Below are 12,157 nucleotides of genomic sequence, written 5' to 3' on the forward strand. Positions count from 1 at the left end.
TGAAACATAACTGCGTGGAAAGATCAGCGGCTCCTTACCAATTTTTCGAAATAAATACGAACTTGTGTTCTGCGAGCGGAGCTGGAAGCAACGCAGATTTCAGCATCCTATGTATGATTTGCCGCTTCCTATAGCCTCAGGTAACTTGCTGAAACCTTGCAGTGTAGTTTCAAAAACCTTCTTCTCGCAGATGAAGCTCACTTGATAGCGGACGTGGCAGAAAATAACTTCGATTTTTAACTTTCGTGCGCACATTTCGCACGCTGCATTTCCCTCTACATGCTTTGCTGCATCTTTCCAAGCATGCAGTACTGCCGAGCACAGCTACAACAGCGAGCTTTTCTGTTTCTTTCTTTCTCTCTTTCTTTCCTTATTTCTCTCTTTCTTCTTCTCGCTTTCTTTCTTCTTTTATTTGTCTCTTTTTCTTCATTTTTCCTTTCTTTCTCCTTTCCTCTCTGGCTTTCTGTCTTCTTCCTTTCTTTTTGCTTTCATTCTATCTATGTTTTTGTTCCCCTTATTTCTCTTCTCCTTTCCTTCGTTCTTCCTTTCTTTGTGCTTCTTTCTTTCTGTGTCTTTCTCTCTTTCTAGCTCTCCTTCTTTCCTGAACCTGCTCATCACGTGAGATAGATTCAATACACATGTGATGATCACAACAATGTTACTTGACGCAGAAGAATGCAAGCTACAAAATTATTTAAACAAAAATAAATGCGAAGGCTGCCACATCAAGAGCGAGGAGCTGAAAAACGCATAAATCAATAAGCCGTGACTTTCCTTTTAAAACTTCTACAGGCTTCAATACAGTGAGTCATTTGTAATCATTTATTACTTTCTTTCACTCTTAAACAGAGAGCGTCAACCCCTCGCTAATTTTGGAAGACCAAACACGAGACGAACCAGTAAAAACAGGCCCACTTGGTGGAAGAGAGCCCCCGGGGTTGCTTTCTCGCCACACGGAGATAAATACGCTGCACGCATCTTATTTCTAGATATTTGCGAGCCTCATTAAAGAAACAGGATTGTTCAATACGAAAGTGGGGAAGACTCGAACGCTGCGTAATTCACTGTAATTAATTGCTGCCAAGCACGGCACAACGTTGAAAGCTCCGCTGTTTTTGAGAGCGGCATGAAGAAAGAGCGCATCCATAAGCAGCACTGGCAACATAATTGAAGCTGGGGTATATTTGAAGATTAATCCCCTCCCGTTACAGTTTGTCAGGAACTGTACTAATGAGACAACAGCGTAAAGAATAAAAGCACGGACAGCCACGAGGCAACAGGAGGCGATTGGAATGGAAGCTTCTTATGAAACCATAGCTCATTCTCCGCTCCCGTTCAATACTCCTCTGGCAACGTCAATTTAAGCAAAATAATTATTTACGGACTGTTCCGAGCACGCAGATTCAAAATTGTGAGCTGCCTAAATACGAGAAACACTTGCGGCGTGGCGGTTGTTTTTGCATATAAATAAGCATGAAGAAGATAAGGTATGGAGTATAAAGGTAAAAAAATGGGAAGAGGAAGGAATGTAGTTATACAGTCGAACCTCGTTATAACGAAACGGTTTGTAATTAAATAATGTATATAACGGAGGAGTGATGATTCTCCTTGGAAGCTCTTTCAACACGGGCTATAAAGAAGCTACGGTCACAACAAAGTAATCGCCGGGCACCTTCAACTTCATTAAAATGGGGTTCAGCTAAAGCACTTCCAGTCATATTTTTTTTAATTGGTTTTGGGGGGAAAGGAAATGGCGTAGTATCTGTCTCATATATTGTTGGACACCTGAACCGCGCCGTCAAGGAAGGGATAAAGAAGGGAGTGAAAGAAGAAAGGAAGAAGAGGTGCCGTAGTGGAGGGCTCCGGAATAATTTCGACCACCTGGGGATCTTTAACGTGCACTGACATCGCACAGCACACGGGCGCCTTAGCGTTTTGCCTCCATAAAAACGCAGCCGCCGCGGTCGGGTTCGAACCCGGGAACTCCGGATCAGTAGCCGAGCGCCCTAACAACTGAGCCACCACGGCGGGAAACCAGTCATATGCCGCACCGGTATTGACTACAGCTGCGCAATGTCATGAAGAGACATATCTTGCTTTGTGTCACATGCTGCCGCAGTTTGTTCGTCGTCACTCGGAGATAAGAAAATGGTTCAACGCTAATGAGTCAAACTGCTCGAATATATATATTTTTTTCTTATTGCTTGTCTGGTGCGATCGAGGCAAAATAACGACTTCTGATTAACTTGCAGCTTACGTTTTTTTTTTCCTTGCGACAAATATCTCTTTTTCCTTTCATCTCTCTCATCATGCATGCCCCTTAGATTCTGTTGCCCCAAACACATCAGCGCAACGACTCTCATCTTACTGAAGTAAGAGTTCGCGCATGCTTACGGCGAACAAAACTCAACTGAGCGATGCACACTGCAAGTGCAAACGGAAGCCCCTGTGGCCCTGCTTATTTTATCAGCGTATCTTAAGCCTGTCTCTCTCTCTCTCTTCTCGGTTAAGTTTAGAACGACCAGTTCTTTTTCCCTTTTCAGGTTATTTTTGAAGCGTAGTCGCCCTGAATCCTTAGACTCCGCAGTTACCCGTTTCCTCTGGGCAGCTTCTGCATACGAGAGTTCTTTGTTCCCTGGTGTTGCTAACCTTGTCACGTGGTTGTGACAACGTCGTAGACAACGCACGAGCAGACTATAGCGCGCCACTGAAACGAACCCTTTATTGGGCTGACTTGCGTCCGCAAAGAAGCTCACAACCAGTTGCAGAGACTACAGCAGACTCCGTCCGGCAGGGAGCTTCTGCAGAAGTTGGGATGCAACGAACAAATACAAGAAATCCAGCGAACCGCGACTATCCCGGACGGCATACGGGGCACAATTAGAGTGACCCCCATCCCCAAGAACATGGACCCCAACCTACACGAAGAACGCAGAAAGGCGAGAGCCGAGTACATCCAAAAATCACTAGCCCGCCAGACAACAACGGTGTATGTGGACGCAGCCACATACCCCAGGAGGACGGGACAAAACAACCCCAACGCGGTAGTGGCTGTGATAAACTCGAACATGCGGGAAATGATCAGCGCGTCGCTACGGGACTGCACGGTAGTCGAGGCTGAGGAAGTGGCCGTCGCTCTAGCGGCAGCGGAGGGCTACCGGACTAAGCGATCCGTAACAATACTAACCGACTCTCAAACGGCATGCCGAAACTTCATGTTAGGCAGAATAGGTCACAGAGCGCTCCGCATACTCCGCTCTGGTGACCGACCCAAACAAAGCACAGAAGAAGAACCAATAAAACATACGATAGAATGGACGCCGGGACACGCGGTAGTGGAAGGCAACCAAGCGGTCGACAGGGTAGCTCGAGGGTACACTTTCTACCGAGCTCCCTCCACAAGCGACCTCGAGGAAGCCGAACCTGTCCCTATAGATTACTCGGCAATCTTGAACCACTACAAGGGCTGCAGGAAACGGTACCCCCACCACATAAATCTCTCTCCAGGGAAGACGCCGTCGCCTGGAGGCTGCTACAGACGGGCTCATACCCGAATGTAAGTACACTCAACAAAATACAACCCACACAATACACAGACAAATGCCCATGGTGCCATGAAACACCCACGCTCTATCACATAACGTGGGCCTGCCAGAAAATAGAGGTGGCACCAAAAATACCAAACCCGAGTGCGGAGCAATGGGAAGGAATGCTCTCCAGCGACCGTCAGGACGTCCAACTTGGGCTAATCCGGCGAGCACAGCTGGCAGCGGCATCCAGCGGAGCCCTGGACTAGGGGCAGACGACCATTGCTAAGAAGACGGACGACACACCTGACTCCGCCAAATTGCTCACCTACTCTCTAGAACTCAATAAACGTTTTCCTTCGTTCCTTCACAACCCGGCAGCAGCGATAACAACAAGCGCGATCGGCGATCTTCCAAGAGCAGAATCTTAGCCCTTGTCGGCCGCGCTCAATATTAAGCTAAGAAGTTTTGAGATGATGCTCGGAAGTCACCTACAATAATCTCGAACAACGTAGCACCAGTTGCGCGTGGCTACGAACATTCCCGATAAATCTCTCCGCATTTCTCGTGACAAAGCCACGTGACGGTGGTTTTTGAGCACAAATATTGCTCTGAAGTAGACGGCCATAAAGTCAGTATACTTCAGAGTAAACTGGCTCAAAATAAAGCACCTGCTCCCTTTCTGGCTGCCAAAGTCAGCCTGTGGGAACTCGTGGTTCTTAGAGTAAGCTATCACTGAAGAGCTCGAAGCTCTCTGTTCAGTTTTGAGTCATCACTTCTTCGTTTGTTGCTCACGAGATAAACTTACCGTCTGAGTGGTTCAAATGCTCTTCAACAATCCACAGCCCTAGCCATAGCTAAGAGCGCCAAGCAAGCGATCTTTCTTGTTATCCGAACGTACCCCGGATAAAGGTCTCCTCTTTCCATGGGTCGTACTTTCTTTGGCAGTCAGAAACCACATTGCAGCCGTAATCTAATGAAGCAAGCCCTGAAAAAAAAAAGAGCTTCATTCACGGCAACAAAGTGCGTCTGCAATAGCAGCGAGCTAATTTTTAAACAGGAAATCAAGGAAACTTAAAGGCAACCTTGACTCCAGGTCACTGGCCTTGGAACTTGAAAGCTCTCGCGCTGTTATTATTACTGTGCGGGCTGTGCATCGAGTCCGAGTGTGCGCCCAGTACTCGAGACGACGAAAGCCTCGTCATCGTGTACCACGTCGCCTCATTAATCGATAAGCCGCGGGGCACCAACCGCCGCGGCCACCTCCCTCCAAACCCTTGCGACGCACCGCGCCCCGGTCATCGTCTAAGAGAACCTAGCATCCCTTTCCCCCACCCCCGCTCCCCGCATCATCTCAGCGCCGGCCAGCGCCCCATAGATTTATCGAGCCCGCGACTAGAGACGGCGCCGGCGAGGCGCCCGAGCCGTTGGCCGCGGACCCGATCGGAGAGAGGCGCCACGTTGCTCCGTCGCCGCCGCCGCGCCCCGACCTGTCAGCACATTTCCCGTCGCCGCCGATGGCTCTCGGGAGAAGCCCGTGGCGAACACTTGGCCCCTTATCGAACACTCGCGCGCCGACCGATTCGCTGACGTGGCGGCGATGCCCCCCGTTTGCGGCCAACTGACACCGCCGCTCCTCTTTTCCCGTGCCTCGATGACGAGACGCGGCCACCGGGGATGAGGCTGTCATCGCCCTGGGAGCTTCTCCAGCGCGGCGCTAGCCGTGTTCGTCTGCGGGTGTCACTACGGAGAGTCAGTCACCCCCGCTTCTCCGGTCGACTTCCGCCTCACTTACCCGACTTAAAACCGGTTGTTTTTGACCACTCAGCCTTCAAAGCAGACGTTGAAAGCTTTTACCTGCCTTTTTAGGAGCCCGAAGACGAAACAACCGTCGTTCATTTACCGTTCGCCATTTCTTTTAGCTGGGGAGATGGAACCTGTACCGGCAATCAAACGCACACTCTACAGTTAACAGTCGATCTATTACTGCTCTTTCGCAATCCTTATAGTGCCTGGGTCATTCTTGTTGGTCACCTCAGCAATTATCGGAAGCCTTGAGTGATGTCTCAGGCGGGTTTCCCAACCGCTTCGCTGCTGCGTCCAACATGGATGACAGAAGCAATTTTACGAAATCCAACAAGTAAGTTTTCTTGTCAAGATCAAGCGACGTTAATTTCTGGTGGTGAATGTAGTTTACGGGGCGCGTACGGAAAAAGAAGCGCACTTCTGCACACACAGAGCTATGTCTCAAGCTTTTAGCACGTTTTGTTTTCCGCCTCGAGAGCATTGCTTCCCACCAGCACAATCAACAGCCACCAGGCAGATAGACCAACACGTCTCGGGCAAACGCCAAATAATGGGCCCATAAAACACACGGATGTAGAGAGAGCAGGCTGAAAAGCGCCGACGGTGCTTCCGCAGTAAATACAGCAAACAAAATCTGTAAGGAAACTCGAATAAAGAGGATGGAGACGCGAGGTTGGGGAGGATTCTCCCAAAGAGAGTCTTCTTTGGCTAAGGCTGCATCTATGGACGTAAGAGGCGCCTGATGCGCAGGCAAGTGTATTGCACGCCACCAACACCGGCATGACCGGCCTCTCTGAAAGAGAGGAAAAACGAAGGACTAAAGACCATCCACAGGAAGCAGCGGAGAAGTAGTGCTCAAGGAGGGGGAACAAAAACAAGAGAAGCTTCAAGGTGCTAGAAAGCGCTGGCAAGGGCGAGCTCAGACGGGACCGCAGGGAGCGTGAGGCGCGCAGCTGAAAAGGAAGATGGGCGTCCGGCAAGAAAGAGGCTCGGCATCGATGTAAGAGGCGCCGAGAGCCTGCGATTACCATTCGTTACCGAGCACGAGCAGCCATTCGTTTTGAAGGCCCTCAGAGGTGCCGCTGCAGTTCCCCGCTGAGGCGTATTATACGACCCCCTTGGCCTCGCCGAGGACTCCGCCGCGGCCGCTCTCCTCCCAGGGTTGCCTGCACAGCCACGCACTTCGCGACTCTGCGCTGCACTCCGTCTTACTTCCCCGACTGGGAGTTTCGCTTGGGCGTTGACCACAAGGCTGTTCCGGTTACGGCTTTCTATTGGCAGCCTCATTTCTTTTGCTATAGCGAGAAGCAACATTAAGGACCCGAGTTTGGCCTACACAGTGCTCTCTTCAGCAAATACTGAATGGCGTACTCGGTTTGTCTCTTTCTATCCACCGACGTAGCTCGTTACCCTCACCGGATCATCGGATGAGAACGGTACCGATTTCACGCTAGGGTTAGAGCATTGCGCTTTATTTCATCTGAATGACCTTCGATTTCATCTCAGTTTGTTCATCAATACGTAAATTAATGGGATGGATGAGGTAGCTTTATGGCCTAGAGTGCAAAGGTTTTTATATTATAAGCATCTTCAGCGGCACATCCGCTCCCTTTTAAGGAAGTTCTCTTGCTGAACAAGTTCACGTCAAGTATCTGGAGACTGAATTTCTCTACTTTGATATCCTGACTTCAGGCCTATCTCACTTACTTGTATCTGCTGCAAACTACTAGAGCATATCTTCTTTTCCCACATCATGAACCATCTGAACCTAAATAACTTACTTCTCGAGAACCAGCACGGATTCCGGCAAAACCGATCATGCCAGTCGCAACTCTTTGAGCTTGTGACTGACCTTCATCAATCCCTACACATGTCTCATCTCACAGACGCCATTTTCATTGACTTTACAAAAGCTTTTGACCGTGTTGCCCACAAACGCTTACTGCTAAAGACCCGAAATTTACAGCTCGACGACAAAACAACTACATGGATCGAGCAATTCCTAACCAATCGTTACCAGTCGGTCAAAATTGAGAACCTCATTTCTAAACCCACTCGCGTATTATCCGGTGTCCCACAGGGCTCAGTATTAGGGCCATTACTTTTTCTAGTTTATATAAACGACATAGCCTCTAATATTACTTCATCAATACGGCTTTTCGCAGACGACTGCGTAATATACAGGCAGATAACCACCCCGACTGATGCACTAGCTCTCCAATCAGATCTAACAGAACTAACTGAATGGTGTTCAACGTGGCAGATGGATATTAATGTCAGTAAAACTAAGCATGTAAGATTCTCTAGCGTAGCAGAAACATCACAGAATAATTACCGGTTAAATAATAGTGGAATTGACTCCGTGTCGTGTATAAAATATCTGGGAGTGTTTTTCAGTCAGAACTTAACCTGGGATGTTCACATTGAATACATAACTAATAAAGCCTTTAAAAAAATTGGTCTCTTGAAACGCCGTCTACCCCTTGCGAACGCTGAAACACGGCACAGCGCTTATACAACGCTTATCAGATCATCTGTTGAATACGCTTCTGTTATATGGAACCCCTCTCACGCGATTCTTACAAATGCTCTAGAAGCAGTACAAAATAAAGCCGTCAGATTCATACTGTCATCCTACTCACGTCATCAAAGCGTATCAGCCATGAAGCAAGCCATGAATCTTCAACCTCTTGCTACACGTAGAAAGTTCGCCCGGTTGTCATTATTTCACACCTTATACTATAGCGAAACGCCATTCTCCCGAAATCATATCTTTCCTGCACCCCATTGTTCAGCTCGCCTGGATCATGCGCATAAGGTACGTCCGATTTTCGCTCGCACACTAAAATATCAGAAGTCACCGCTGGTTTTGTCAATAAATGAATGGAACTCATTGCCACCCAGCATTGTCGGCCATACTGAATTATCATAAAAGAACGTCTTGCTGGGCAAGTTGGTACATCTTTGGATTACAGGCGCCAAAACAGACAGACCACAAGGCCCGTTTATCTACCTTGTGGTCTGTCTGTTTTCGCGCCTGTAATCCAAAGATGAATTATCATCTTTTCAAACAGCTTTACTAACATTTCTGAACACGGAAAATGCGTCATAGAGTGCTGAATGATTTACCGTGTCCGTGACTTTTTGGCGGTCCTTTTTTTTTTTGCTTTGCCATTTCTTGTGTGCTGAACAGCTCCGGAGCTTCTTTTATGTGCCATTGTATTTTTAGTTACTTATTTTGCCCTAATTATTACTCACTTGTTTGAACGTGTTGAAATTTGTGGTTTCAATATGTTATACTGCACTTAACCAAATGTTACCCAAACTCTGCCCTCTGGATATTTACCATCATTTGTTATGAGTTGATTTGTTATGTGTGCTTTCTTTTCATCATTCCCCCCCTATGTAATGCCCTCTTCTGGGTCTTTAAGGTAAATAAATAAATAAATAAATAAATAAATAAATAAATAAATAAATAAATAAATAAATAAATAAACAGGCGACCATTTCCAATGTGAAAAAAATTCAGTGCTGAGTTCATCTATTCAGTCAAATTTGTGGAGTTAAAGATTGAAAGATTGACTATCAAGCATGCGTGCTCTACAAGAGAGACAAGAGAATCATGTGCCCTCCCCGCGTTCTTAGTTTAACAAACCTCCCCCGCCCCCACCAAAAAAAAAGTGAAAGTTTGGGGACAACTACAAAAAGTCCCCTTAGCAAGCCATATGTAGCCATATGTTTGTAGGATATCAGTCGATCGTGCATTCGTGAGCACTTTCCTCCACTAACGAACTTACTCGTGTCTTCAACGTATATTCCTTATACCACCACTCTTCCCATATTGCACCCTCCTCCCCATCACCAGGGTTCCTTCCTCTGAGCGAACGGCCTGTTTAATCCCCGCAAATAATGAACGCGTTGCCCAGAGCAAGACAAGTCCTCTTGTCGATACGTTTGCCGGGAACACTGAGGCTCCCCCTCAACCCTTCACTTTGTTTTACGTTGTTGTTGTTGTTGTTGTTGTTGTTGTTGTTGTTGTTGTTGTTGTTGTTGTTGTTGTTGTTGTTGTTGTTGTTGTTGTTGTTGTTGTTGTTGTTGTTGTTGTTGTTGTTGTTGTTGTTGTTGTTGTTGTTGTTGTTGTTGTTGTTGTTGTTGAGAATAAGGAATAGTTTGATGATGATGATGATGATGATGGTGGTGGTGGTGGTGGTGGCGGCGGCGTTCGTGCGGCCAACTTTTCTAAAGGGGCTCTGAAAGGGGCTCTCAATAAAGGTGCGCACCTTTTTGCACGCTCGAAGGTTGGTAGTGGTGGTGGTTACAACTTTATTGCCACAAAAAAGAAAGATTTAGTTGGGGTTGGGGCGAGCCGCTTAGAATAATTTTGGTGTGGGGATCAGCGATGGCCAGCGCGATAGCTACTTCCACTGCCTCACGTATAGAGCTAGCATGAAAGCTTATGGCGTTAACGAGGGCTCACTTTGGAGTGGCCATACATGCCACGTATGTTCCGCTTTTGATGTGTTGAGCTGCATCCACGTACACTGCTCGTGGCTCGTTCTCGCACTGTTTCTCAAGGGCCGGCGCCCTTGCTTTCCTGCGGGCGTCGTGTCTGTCTGGCAGCATGTTCTTGGCTACTGGCTTAACAACTAGTCTACTATAGTAATGTCGACGGATAAATGTGATGTTGCACATACCTCCTAAACGGGGTGGCGCTTCTTCGCTGGCACTACCACCAACGCGTGCGGGGATTTTTCGGGGGAGGGGGGGGGGGGGGAGCTTCCTGACCCGCCGGAGCGAAGGTGCTGACTGGCCGCAGCCATGGTAGCTGTGTGACGCCTGAAAGAATCTAACCAATAGCCATCTCTGAACAGAATTATGCAGGAGCGTGCGACGGAGGAGGGCACGAGCATGAAAAAGTCGCCGGAAAAGAGTCGCCAACTTTTGCGGGTGGGTTCTCTGCCACGTGTTGTGTATTATTTGGCCCAGGTGTTCATGGCGCTAGAGTATAGTGATTGAGCGAGTTTATATACTCTCGTTAGAAGATGTTTCGCATCCGCTAACAACTCAATTGTCAGCGGCTCTGAAACATCTTCTAACGAGAGTATATAAACTCGCTCAATCACTATACTCTAGCGCCATGAACACCTGGGCCAAATAATACACAACACGTGACAGAGAACCCGCCCGCAAAAGTTGGCGACTCTTTTCCGGCGACTTTTTCATGCTCGCGCCCTCCTCCGTCGCACGCTCCTGCATAATTCTGTTCAGAGATGGCTATTGGTTAAGGAGAGACGACAAAAATCGGATGCAGTCAGTGGAGAGATCGAAGTTCCTTTCTCCTTCCAGCTGAAATATTTTTTTTTTCATTTTTTGGCGCTCAGTTTTTCAGCGCTCTTTATTTGCTGAAATTAACATTTTAATTCGTCCATGTTACAATCGAAATGTAGGGCACGCCGAAGTGAATGACTCGGGATGATTTAATTCCACTCAATCGGAATTCTTTGTGACCTGCACCGAACTGAAAAAGCGCAAGAGCGTTTTTGCGCATCGCCACTCACAGAATGCAGCCCCGCATCTGGGAACAAACTAGTGCTGACCAAAGCGACACAGCCCCTGACCCATCACAGTGCGCTGGGCGTCTTTTACGTCTTTTCTCGAGATTGTCTTCGTCTTCTGTTGTATCTCGTTGTTCCTCCTCCAGAACAGCAGCAGTCCAATCGCTAACGGCAGGGAAGCACGTGGAGTCGCGCACAGCAGATAGCTGCTGACCGATGACAGGCCGCACAGTGTGACCTTTCTCCCAGCATCTGCAGTCCGTCAGCAGCTCTTTGTGAACATCGGTGCAAGGTAAGCGCACTCTTGCCGACTCTCAGGTTAGCGACTTTCTCTTGGCCGCTTTTTCGGCCGATGTTGCGTGGACTGGCAAAAGAAATTCCAGCATGTCGCTAGCGTTGCATCACCGCTGATAATCTTATGCATCAACATTTAATTAAATGTTTGTAGTTTCAGGAAAATATTTGCGAAGCCCTGTGACTGTCCAGTATATCTGCTTTTTGACTGGAATGACTCCAGCAGCGCTCGCAAGTCCTCGAATGCTATTTGGCAGACCAATGCACTCAGTCAAATGTGGACTGCGACCCTCAGTCGCATCTCGTAGGCGCCTTCCCAAGGCTAACCTACAGTGGGGAGAAATCTGCACATTCTGTACGCTCCTCGTCAAATTTGTCCTCAATTCACACTCGCCCAACGTGCTGGATTGTTCGGGCGCAATTAGTACTGCTGCGCAGTTACGGAGCGGGCAGCGGATTTTTATTTTTATTTTTTTAAGACAACAATGATTTGTTAACCCATGCGTTGACCCGAGGTGGACCGAAGCAAGAGCCGCGACTCGCTGGTTGGCGTGGAACGAAGAACTGAGGACGAAGATTCATTAATAGTGACGAGTTTGGTGTTAATTACGCCCTTAATTAACTACATATCAATGAGTTAGTGACATATTAGCTGAAATCAAGTAGAATAAATCGACATGGGTGCGGAATGCAACGCGGAGAGAAGATAACCGATGGTCGTTAAGGGTAACGGATTGTTTCGGATTCCGAGAGAAGGCAAGCGTAGCACGGGCGGCAGAGTCAGGTGTGTGGGCGAGACTAGGAAGTTAGCGGCTATAGATGGTTTTCACGCGATGTGACAGGCGCCATCTTATGATGCACAGGCTAGCTTCCACAGTGTACGCGGGAGCCGGTTGGCGATAAGCGGATTAGAAAAACGCCTAGGCTTTCGCCACCCTTTCTGGACCCAAAGATGGCGGCCGTTATGACGTCGGT

The sequence above is a fragment of the Amblyomma americanum genome, chromosome 4, assembly GCF_052857255.1.
Source record: "Amblyomma americanum isolate KBUSLIRL-KWMA chromosome 4, ASM5285725v1, whole genome shotgun sequence".
Taxonomy (NCBI): domain Eukaryota; kingdom Metazoa; phylum Arthropoda; class Arachnida; order Ixodida; family Ixodidae; genus Amblyomma; species Amblyomma americanum.